Source organism: Mizuhopecten yessoensis, unplaced genomic scaffold (assembly GCF_002113885.1).
Source record: "Mizuhopecten yessoensis strain PY_sf001 unplaced genomic scaffold, ASM211388v2 scaffold11075, whole genome shotgun sequence".
Classification (NCBI taxonomy): Eukaryota; Metazoa; Mollusca; class Bivalvia; order Pectinida; family Pectinidae; genus Mizuhopecten; species Mizuhopecten yessoensis.
The window spans coordinates 407,546-420,329 of NW_018408867.1; the positions used below are offsets into that span (position 1 = coordinate 407,546).

The 12,784-nt window shown below is 36.3% G+C and overlaps 1 protein-coding gene across 1 annotated transcript in view; it reads right to left on the reverse strand.

The window, feature by feature from the left end:
- LOC110465424 (FYVE, RhoGEF and PH domain-containing protein 5-like) overlaps window positions 1-12,784 on the reverse strand; it is a 51,632-nt gene that overhangs the window by 24,789 nt on the left and 14,059 nt on the right. The window lies entirely within an intron of this gene.

A 12,784-nucleotide genomic window follows, 5' to 3' on the forward strand; every position in this document is an offset into this window, starting at 1 on the left:
ATCAAATTAAACTAGTCTGGTAATTATCCAAAAGGTAGGTAGTACAGAGTGTTAGATTTTATCATCAGTAATCAACACATATTCCAGGGGTGTAGAGAATAAAAGCGTAACCCCTGGAATGTAGTAACAAGGCTGTTACACATACTGATATTTGCATCCAAGTTATAATATCTCATTCCCACATCACCAATTATCTTACCATAGCTACCACAAAAATAAAGTCTGTTAATCCCGCCCATATAAATCAGCACCTCGTTCTGTCAGCTATAACCTGGTAAAACCATGCCAATCATGATCAGAATCACTACGTATGACGTAAAAGCTTAAACCATTAATTTGTTTTCAAAATCTTCATGTCTTTATCACTTTCATCTAACTACCATAAGCCAGAACTTAAAATAGCTTTTTCCTCTATAACATGCTGATAAACATCCCAGGTACCTGTCGGAACAGCTTTCACGTGGCATTTTTGTGTGAAAAAACAATTTGGCACATAATCCGTATCTACGCAGAAACAAGTTGTAGTCCAAATAATCAGTCTCCATCAAAATCCTGATATTAATAGATGCATTCATATATTTTTTTCAGTGTTTCATTTTGAATTTTGAATTATTATTTACATTCAAAGCTGATTATACTTTGATAAGCAGAAGTGATATGACTTTTTACACCTGTTTGTTTCACTGCAGGCCATAAACATTGTACATACCCCTTGGTAAATATATATATAGCTGTCTGCATTTCGCCAGAATTTCTCTTGAAATAGACAACTGCATATCAGTATAAATCGAAAAAAAATCATATCCCCCAGATATGAGACTGTGCACCATGAAAATACATTACCAGTACCATTCCTCAAATCTGATGGGGAGAAATCAAGACTTGGTGTTATGTTACTACACCATCAATACCGCTAACTATATTATATATATATCACAAAAATTGTCTTTACAAATTTCAGAATTTCAAAACACTGATTTTTCTGTTTTATTTTTTAAAATTTTGCTACGAGTAGACAAAGTTTTAAATCGTGAAATCTTCATAAGGAGGTGAACGATGCTGAAGAAGGTTTACCGTACGAGGACTGATGATTTACATGTGTGTTACTATGTTATTTACAGTTTTAACACTGCAGAAAAACAAGTGCACACTGTATCATAGTTACACAGCAGATAATTGATAAAACAAACTATAGGTTGTCAGATTTCACCCCTCCTTAACTTCCTAATCCTGAAGTTTCTCGGGCAACTAGCACTTATAAGAATTTATATTCTTAACGATCACCATTAAAATGGGCTCTAAAAACCATAATCCAAAATAGCAAATGGAACGTATAGAGTTTGTGCCAAAAAGATTTTCAATCAGAAGGCAGTCCAAGTTGAATATACAAATGTACCACCAAGCAGATGGGTGATGTGTAAAAATACCTTTTTTTCCTACTTATTTTGTTTATATACATAAATAAACCTTAGCCAAAGTTTCCTGTTTGTAGTCTAGAGGTGCTGAGTGATGTAGTAAAGATGGAGTATATATATTACTTCTATCTCGTGTAATCAACATCCTCACTAGCTCCCAGCTACAGAACCCTGCAGACCTAAAACATCAAAAACTGACCCCTCCCTGGCTTAACAGTACCACATCAAAAACTGACCCCTCTATGCCTTTACATGTATACGTACCACATCAAACAGTGGCGACTTGACCTGTGAGCCATATGTATAAAATTTAGGTCTTACCTTAATGCTGCGATACAAACTATTTGCTAATTTGTACATGAATGCAGTTTTAACGTTGGCCTGACTAAATGCCTCAAGCAACAACCACAAATAAATTTGGCATAAATGCATGATTAAATTTTCAGATGATCAATAAACTTTTTAGCACACATTATTACCTTTGAATACTAGGCAATTATTGAGCCTCATTTCCTTTGTTTGTGTCAAATTCTACCTAATCTCTCACTATCAGTTAAAAATACTTTTAAATTTTCCAATTTCTTAGGGACCCTGACTTTCATGCTATTTTTAACAAGCTTCAGGTTTTACACCAATTATACATTTATTTGTGTTAGAGTTGTCTCCCCTAATGGTTGTTTTAATTACCCATGAGGTATAAATAGTCATTAGATTGTTCCTTTGACATCAACAAACTGAAAAAACAAGCAAAATACATTGTTACATTGTAAGTACATTTAATTAGTGTTAACTCTATATAAGCTAGCCTTTTTAAAATTCAATTTCAAAGTAAACGTAACACAATAATAAAATTTTCTTTAAACTATTCAGTCCTCTGTAATTATCTTGCTTCAATTGGATATGGAGATGCAATCAACACAAACACCCGAACTCTTTTGGAAGGAGGTGCAGGTATTAGAAAGGTGGTATGGAACTCCTTTGGAAGGAGGAGCAGGTATTAGAAAGGTCGTATGGAACTCTTTTGGAAGGAAGTGCAGGTATTAGAAAGTTGGTATGGAACTCCTTTGGAAGGAGGTGCAGCTATCAGAAAGGTGGTATGGAACACTTTTGGAAGGAGGTGCAGATATCAGAAAGGCGGTATGGAACTCTTTTGGCAGGAGGTGCAGGTATTAGCAAGGAGAAATGGAACTCTTTTGGAAGGAGGCGCAGGTATTAGAAAGGGGGTATGGAACTCTTTTGGCAGGAGGTGCAGGTATTAGAAAAGTGGTATGGAACTCTTTTGGAAGGAGGTGCAGGTATTAGAAAGGTTGTATGGAACTCTTTTGGAAGGAGGTGCAGATATCAGAAAGGTGGTATGGAACACTTTTGGAAGGAGGTGCAGGTATTAGAAAGAATGTGGTATGGAACACTTTTGGAAGGAGGTGCAGGTATTACAAAGGTGGTATGGAACTCTTTTGGAAGGAGGTGCAGGTATTAGAAAGAATGTATGGAACTCTTTTGGAAGGAGGTGCAGATATCAGAAAGGTGGTATGGAACACTTTTGGAAGGAGGTGCAGGTATTAGAAAGGTGGTATGGAACTCTTTTGGAAGGAGGTGCAGGTATTAGAAAGGTGGTATGGATCTTTAAATAGTATTGTCACTAAGGTAAGAGTCAATACACGGCACACACAGCTCGGTATACCCAAACAGAAAGAAGTCTAGGGGATCCAATATTTCACTGAGCAATCTTAAATATTGATAAAACTGTTTACTTCCTGCTTAAATATGATTGTGTCCTACATTACTATTCTGTATACGTACAAGTACTTGAGTATGTGCACCACTTCAAGATAGATAAAACTGTTATTACATATACCACACCAACTATGTTTATGTCATAATGAATTCATCAGGTACATACATGTATATACTGATGTGCATGTAATGAAGTTATGCTTTCAAACTGCAAAACAGTTTAAAATACTTCATTGTGGATTTTTTTAACTTAATTAAGATTTTTTTCAAATTCAGTGTTCTGTAATGGCTATTTTGCATTCCAAAAACATCTAGAAATAGTGTTTTCTTTATCAAAAGCTGACTAAGCTTTGTTAATGCCCTACATAACGAGAAACATCTATTCAAGGCATTTAAAACTCTGATCACATGTATGGTAGCATTGAATAAAAGCAGACTGGATAGGGTTATATATGGGAAATTACCTAAGATTTCCTCGGTATGCATGTACTTCTTGGTTACTTGAAATGGTCACAGGCTTTTTTGTTTCTTGATTCCTTTTCCAACTATTTACATACATGTGCAAATACATGATATTTTATCATTTTTTAATTTAGTTTATAATTATTGAACCTTCTCCAGTATGTAAATGCATGTAAATGTAAATTTTAAAAGGAGTGCTCATACATACATGATGTATATGATAATAGCATATACTGTGGGTCGGGATAGAGTGTAGCAGAATTTAAGAAAGTTTGATTAGCTGTTTAGAATAACATGTACTTATTTGTCAAAATGAGAATATGAAAAATGCCATTGTTGAAAGTCTTCTATCTCAGTGACTTAATTCAATATGAGCCAAAAGCAAGATGTTGATTTCCAAATATGGATAGATTTCACGAAGCAAATAAATTATTAAATAATACACAGAAACTGGCACTTCTAAAGATAAAAACAAATTTTGATGAAATACAATTTGTATACATGATTGTTTATGATTTTAATTTGATCAAACCATTTTTGAGTTAAATAAGTTATAATCAATATCAGAATTAACGATGCATTACAATTAATGTATTATTAAATTAAGAGGAATATCTGAGATACCTGTGTAGGTACATGTACAATGTACATGGTTACCTGCAGAAACATAGGTATTTTTATGCCACAATAAAACATTTATAATGTTTACACATTACATTGGAAGTTTAAGGTCTTCATTCATTCCTATGACCTAGAACGCAAGTCACGGTTTCCTCTATGTAACACCTGACCGTACAGTAACAGTAGGTTTGTTAGCTGTGTCACGTTATATATCACAAGGCTAAGTATGTAATACTGTTTTATTGCAGGAAGCCAATTTGTGAGACTTTAAGTGGCTGCCTACATTTATAGTACCATATTTTCTCTAACAAAATAAAACACCAATCACAGCGTACAGTGTATGTTTTTAAGTGCTGTAAAACATCTAGCTGTTATTTCATGACTGTTTTGAAGTCATACCCATTTTATACCTAATTTGGATAAGGGGATCAAGAAATCAAAGCAGTTCATGATCAGCTTAAACAAGACAGCTGTCATCAAGGAAAACAAGTAATTATTATCCCATGACCCAGATATTGACCCAAGGAGTGAGGGTTGACATCAGGACCGGGGATCATAAAGAGTTTAATAACAAAACAGCCATAACCATTTAACTATTTACTTTTCAAAAACATTCAAAAAAATGATATCAGCCCATGATTGAAGATGAAATGAATGTGCAAGTGTGGCTATTATCTGAGAAAATTACACAATCAGGTCAACTGGTCTACCAAAGCAAAGACAATTGGCTGATTAATCACTTAATGAATTTTCATTTATTTCATTTCAACACATTTAACCATTGATGGATAAACCTTGCCCAGCAGGTGACATGAAAAGGGTCAAGGTCATTTATTTGAACAAATTGATTCCCGTTTACTACCGGCTGCTATATATATATCTATAGGACAAATATTATAAGTGTGGCACTTTTTATGATCAAACATGAAACCTGTCACCTTAGTTGAAATATATTCTATAATAAATTAAAGGAAATCAAATGGATTAGAAACAATTGAAGTTACTAAACTCTTAAGACCTTACTGCTATAAGTCAAGGTTATCAAAACATACTCACCAGCCCACTACTTAATTTGGAAGCAAGCTACATAATTATATACATATACAGGACAAATACTGTGACTCTAATCTAAATGTTTAGATATAAGTTGTTTGAAGTCTTTAAATCAATTGATTCATGTGACCTTGGAAGCATATGAAGGTCATTTATTTGAACAAATACAAAATCCTTCTACCCCAGCATTTGAAATACAAGATAAATATCATGACTCTAGGCCTAACAAAACGAAATCCTAATTTCATGGTAAGGTTTGTAAAGAAATATAGTAAGTACATGTACCCCTATATATGTAGGCATATCTTTCATTTTCAGTACCATAGTTCTTTAATCAATAGGTTACATATATAAATGGAGAAAATATACAACAACTTTAACAGAACTTATTGTAAATTGGCACAATACTTGTAGAGAAGACACTACATGGAGTAGGTTACTATAAGGTGCAGGAAACATGGGTATTACCACTTTTAAACCTAAAGAATAATTTCCTTTAAAAGATTTTAATCAGCGTTATCTAACAACTCGCTATTACACAAGTTCAAATAAATGCAGAAAACTATTGTTAGGTACGTATACAGTTACAGAAAAACTCTGGTATTCGGTTTTAGGCCTGACAAATCGTTTCGTTTCAAAGATTCAATCAGCATTATCTAACAACTCACTGCATGTATTGACCAAGCACAAATAAGTGCAAAAAAACACTGTTGTCAAACAACATTCTAAACCAAACTTACATTTTACAGATTTCTTCCTGGTACATATAAGCACAATGTGTCCTCAAATGCAAGTTATTTTTAATGACAAATACGGCAATGCCATCCTCCAGTCAAAGCCACAGGTCAGCCAGAACATGACTAGTGAGATAGTTTCATGCACAGCTACAGTGAAACAATGTCAGAATAATAGAGGAATCTGATAATGTTGCAAATTGATAAAGTAGATCATGATAAAATGTCCAGCTAACCACACAGGGCTAACCACACAGGTTATTGGTATACATGATCGTAGCTAGAGCAGATTCCTTGACAAGATTCTGGGATATTTTACATAAAAAATCACTTTGTCAAAGATGGTGCAATAGCTATGCCGTTTCCCATAAAAAAAAACATGAAAATATTTGAATAATTTCAGAAATATTTTACAGTATGAAAAGTGGGCAAGCTTACACACCTTGGAGTGAGTTTGGTCTGATTTGTTTTATAGCTAGGAGACATGGCGGGTCATGTTGTTGCTAATCCAAATTCCAAATAAAATGAAACGGAATACCTTTTATCTACTGATGCAATGTACAAGCATGGCAATGAGTTTTAAATCATGGACCAGTCGGAAATGAAACGTAGCACATCTTATCGGACAGTATATCCTAGCATATTAACATTCTTCCATGTATATGTGTATGACTATAAGATCTGGCAGAGAAATGATATAAGACTATATTTTTTCAAACACCAAGGCAAGCCTGAATTATGATCGCACTGCAAACAAAACAACCTAATAAAAGAAGTTTGAGAAAATATAAGAAATGAATTTGGTGCCCTATAATTCGTGGAAAGAAAAGGAATATTTGAAGCAGACACTTTTAGGCTGAAAGTTTTATCTTATAAAACAGTCTCCCATCTTGCTTCCTCCATGATAAAAACCACATGTGGATCCTAATAGGACTTTAAACATACATAAGTGTTTAGCAAGATTAAAACCTGAACTTATGAAGTAGTATTACTAGGTGAGTTTGTATTACAAAAGTCACACACAATGGTGTCACAAATAGGGGTCACAGTCACAGGGGTCATACAAAAGGTCATACACAAAGGTCACACATAGGGATCACAGTCACAGGGGTCATGCAAAAAGGTCACACATAGGGGTCACAAATTTATTAATATGAGTAGTTCTTCCTACTTTTTTCTCATTTATAGTGGTTATGTACACACATTGACACACTGCGCCTGTAACGATGTGGTCAAATGTTCCAGAATAAAGCCGCCATTGTTTACTTTACAGAAAAGGAAATTTGAAGTGCATCCATGGAAAAAGAAGTTTGTCAGCATCCCGTTGTTGTATAACTAGACAGGATTGATCCCTAATATGTTTTACTTTTCCAGATGGTGAAGGAAGCCAGCAATGCCTGTTTGTTATCTCGTTAAACCATTAAATAAACATAAGTAGTCTGGCGATGTATTTGAAAAAACAATCCATTTTTTTATGTTATTTAAGTTTTGCTAGTTATACATGTATGTTGCCTCAGATATGATTTAATAAAGCTATCATTGTCCATTGCACCTGGTGAAATTTTTTCCAATTCATACTTACATTTTTGGGGCCTGATCAGTGAATTTTTAAAAACTAGAAAAAAACATTTGTTCTGTAATTCAAAAAACATGTATTTCTACCGCGAAAATTAAACAAAGACAAAGAGTACCAATTACAATATCATGTATTACTGTACAAACCACTCCTAGATTATTTCCGGGTAAGTGTACATCACCGGATATTATTCATGGTAATGTCAAGTGTATATATACATACAAAATTAATTATATGTACCACAAGATAAGTGGGTGATGTTGAATTTCGGTTGTCTTCAAATATTCATTTCTTGGAAAAGCAATAGTTTAAATAATTTAAAACAAATTAGGTTTCTTGGAAGGCAAACCTCAAAAACAAGGTTTTCATCAACAAACGTTTCCATATAGACTGTGAGAGTAGACACATTGGTTTCTGTGTAAAGTACTGGAGGGTCTAGAACATCTTAGTCTTAACAAATTGGTTTCTGTGTAAAGTACTGGAGGGTGTAGAAAATCTTAGGCTTAACACTTTGGTTTCTGTGTAAAGTACTGGAGGGGGTGGAACATCTTAGGCTTAACACTTTGGTTTCTGAGTAAAGTACTGGAGGGTGTGGAACATCTAAGTCTTAACACATTGGTTTCTGAGCAAAGTACTGGAGGGTGTGGAACATCTTAGTCTTTAACACTTTGGTTTCTGTGTAAAGTACTGGAGGGTGTGGAACATCTAAGTCTTAACACATTGGTTTCTGTGTAAAGTACTGGAGGGTGTGGAACATCTTAGTCTTAAATCCCTGGTTTCTGTGTAAAGTACTGGAGGGTGTGGAACATCTTAGTCTTAACACATTGGTTTCTGTGTAAAGTACTGGAGGGTGTGGAACATCTTAGTCTTAACACATTGGTTTCTGTGTAAAGTACTGGAGGGTGTGGAACATCTTAGTCTTAACACATTGGTTTCTGTGTAAAGTACTGGAGGGTGTGGAACATCTTAGTCTTAACACATTGGTTTCTGTGTAAAGTACTGGAGGGTGTGGAACATCTTAGTCTTAACACATTGGTTTCTGTGTAAAGTACTGGAGGGTGTGGAACATCTTAGTCTTAACACATTGGTTTCTGTGTAAAGTACTGGAGGGTGTGGAACATCTTAGTCTTAACACATTGGTTTCTGTGTAAAGTACTGGAGGGTGTGGAACATCTTAGTCTTAACACATTGGTTTCTGTGTAAAGTACTGGAGGGTGTGGAACATCTTAGTCTTAACACATTGGTTTCTGTGTAAAGTACTGGAGGGTGTAGAACATCTTAGTCGAAACACATTGGTTTATGTGTAAAGTACTGGAGGGTGTGGAACATCTAAGTCTGAACACTTTGGTTTTTGTAGGTGTGGAACATCTTAAAACTTTAATGCTGTGTTAAGTAAGACTGAGGCCATGGGGCATTGTAGTCAAAACACTTTGGTTTCTGTCTACAATACTAGAGGCCAGAAGGTGTCTAAGTCTGGACACTTGGTAGTGTTAGGGTATTGCGGTAAAATAATTGAAAATGGGTCACGTCATGTACGCAAAGATATTTTGGGATTTCGGGGGGGGGGGATTTTCCCTACGTTTTACCCAAATTCTGGAAAATAAAACAAACCTTAAGTCTTTATTAGATGTGAATTAATAGGTCTGTACTGACAGATAATGGCTGTGGCTAACACATTTCTGCATGACACATACAGGTATGCTTGTAAATTAATGTAGATAACGTTATGTAGGGGACTCCTTCACATTACGAGTGTGCAGTATGGTAGTTATCAGGTACTCAGAATTGTCTTCATGACAAAGTTCAAGTTTTGTATGCATTGATATTACAATGTTAATGATTTTTTTCCAAAAATAAAACTGAAAACGAGATTATCTGGTAAAAATTTGGCTGATAAGATTATTATAATTAGAAGCATATACATATGTATATAAATGTACAGAGAAAGGTTTTGAGGCTGAGCCTGGGATTTCTCCCACCTGTATAAGTTATATTTATCTATAGGTAAACTGTTTACCTAGAGTGGGGTATACAGCACTAAACATCCACCTCTTCAGTTACATGTTTGATAACACATGTTCTGCCTCTACTGCCTTAGCTTTGAGACTTGTACTAATATTTATATTATAAGAATTGCATGAAGATTTAGTAGACTTAGTAGATTTAGTAGACTTAGTACAATTCTAGAGAAATTGTGTATATGTACATATGTACTGTCAGTGTTTATAGTAAAACTTGTATTACGCTATTTAGTTCTAATGGTAGAGAAAGTAAAGTGCTTGTATGTCATGTTCAACGTCAAACATTCATGTTTCTTCCTGGAATGAAATATTGGCTGAAGGGGCCACTAACTAAGATAACAAAACACAGGTTGTGGAAAGTATTGTAAAGTTTCTGACGCATTCTCAAGAAGGAATCCAAACTTGTTCTTCTTTTTTCTTCTTAAAAACTGGATATCAATCTTGTCAAATTGCTAGATTGTAGTGAAAGTGGTTATGGTAATTAACTCATTCACCCCTGAATACACATTTGAACTCTTTCAATTCAAAGGATGAAATAGTTCATTATGAAACATCAGGGGTGGATGAGTTAAGGTTAACCCATGCCAGGCAGTCAAAAATTAAGGGTGTTAGGGAAAGGGGGCACTTGTACCTTTGAAAAAGTGATGAAGAAGGGGGCTTATAAGGAGGGGAGCTAATTATGGTAAATATGGTACAAGTGAAATCTTCTTAATAGTTTATCACAGATGACCTTGTAAAGTTTCTAAATCCCGATGTATAAATTACTCATCATATAATGCTATTGATCTTTCTCTGAGGTCACGCAGACATCACATTTACTTATTAAATATACTTATAGCTATATAAACTCTACATAAAACAATTGTTCTGTCTGGTGTGTCTAGGCTATAACTATTAGATAGAGACACATTTAGAGATAACCACACTTTGATCATATATAATCACTGTGGGAATTGTATTTGACAAAACATTGTATCATTTTTATGTAAAACTTCTTATCTTCTTTTCAACTGTACAGGATTGTTTTCCAAATTTCATTTCATGTACATTGTAATTTGAGGTCAGAAAAACAATTGTGTTAAAAAATTCTGTTGATTTATTTTGACATGGTCAAAACATTTTATTTATATCACTTTTCATAATACTAGTATGGAAATTGGTTTTTTTTCAAAGTGTACATCCCTTAGGGAAATACCACATCGAAGTGTGCTAGAACAAATCACACCGAAATGTGCTAGAACAAACCACACCGAAGTGTGCTAGAACAACACTGAGATATAGAAGGGCAACAACTCAGAGATATTCACATATCTGATGTCCACCAAAGTCAAACTTCAAATACAACCCATTCTACATATTCTAACTACCCATGTTGAAATGATCTTATAGTGGGTTTAATTTTATTTCGTGTACACCAAGGTTACAATGCTTATAACATTTAACAACTCGGTCGTCTAAAATCTAGTCCATGCTATAACTAATATTGGACCACTTCTTATCTTTGCATACACATATAAAGCTTCATTACACAGTCAAATTTTACAATTCAAATTTTTTGAAAAATAATTTCAAAGTAATGTAAATATTTGAAATCCCACATTATTTCTGTATTTTTTTTTCATTTTTAATTCCCATGAATTGATCACTGATTCAAATTTCACGTCAATGTGTCATTATAAGATAACAATGCTTTCTTAACCTGGTTGCAGGCTTTACAGGGACTTCAATGTAATATGGGCAATCACAAACAAAAACATGCATTGCACACTTTGTTTACAAACTCAATCCATGTAAGTAACTTTGCTGCAAATGTAAATCTTTGATAAGCTTTGCACTTGATGACTACAAATTTCGATAATAAGGCTCTGAAGCCATGAATATATTTTACTTAATGTGTGCACATGCATACTATCTGATATATTTAGGAGAAGTAGCCCATCACCCTTATCTCTGCTCAAGTATCTTCCAACGTTTGTTTGTTTACTGAACTGTACAAATACTATAAGTTAGTGCCAAACTGTGTACAGACTAACTGAGAACATTGTTACGGCACAATCACTTGAGAAAGACAAAAATACATTGTGATAAAGAAATATGCCTTTAGATAAAAGGAAGAGAACACAGACGAAGATATCAAAGGAGCAGTTGATGGGAAAAACACACTGAATACCCAGGACAAAAGAAAGACAAGAAACATAAAGGAAAAGTGTACAGGACAGCTATAGTGTGGGGATAAGGTCAACACTGCAGTCTAAAACATCAACATTCCTAACATTCCTGAGGAAAAGAGGAGAAAGGCAATAGGCAACAGACACCTGTAATGACATGCATGCTCAGCAAAATGTAGACTAAAGGTCACCAAATACATTCTTGTCCAACAATATCAAGTTCTTGTCATCCCCAACCTCAACATCAAGATATATATATCACTGGCTCCTGACTCCCAGGACCTCCCCCTACCTACCTCCCCCTCCCTCCCCACCCTCACCCTCTCCTTACTCCCAGGGCCTCCTCCTTCCTCCTTCCTCCTCCTCCCCCTCGCCACCCTCACCCTCTCTCGACTCCCAGGACCTTCCCCTTCCTCCTCCCCCTCCCCACCCTCACCCTCTCTCGACTCCCAGGGCCTCCCCTTCCTCCTCCCCCTCTCCACCCTCACCCTCTCCTGAATCCCAGGACCTCCCCTTCCTCCTCCCCCTCCCCACCCTCACCCTCTCCTGACTCCCAGGACCTCTCCCCTTCCTCCCTCTTCCTCCTCCCCCTTCCCACCCTCACCCTCTCTCGACTCCCAGGGCCTTCCCTTCCTCCTCCCCCCTCCTCCCCACCCTCACCTCTCCTGACTCCCAGGACCTCCCCTTCCTCCTTCCCCTCCCCACCCTCACCCTCACCCTCTCCTGACTCCCAGGACATCCCCCTTCCTTCTCCTTCCCCTTCCTCCCCACCCTAATCCTCTCCTGACTCCCAGGGCCTTTCCCTTCCTCCTCCCCCCCAACCCTAACCCTCTCCTGACTCCCAGGACCTCCCCTTCCTCCTCCCCCTCCCCGCCCTCACCCTCTCCTGACTCCCAGGACCTCCCCCTTCCTCCTCCTCCTTCCCACCCTCACCCTCTCCTGACTCCCAGGGCCTCCTCCTTCCTCCTCCTTCCCCTCTCCACCCTCACCCTCTCTCGAC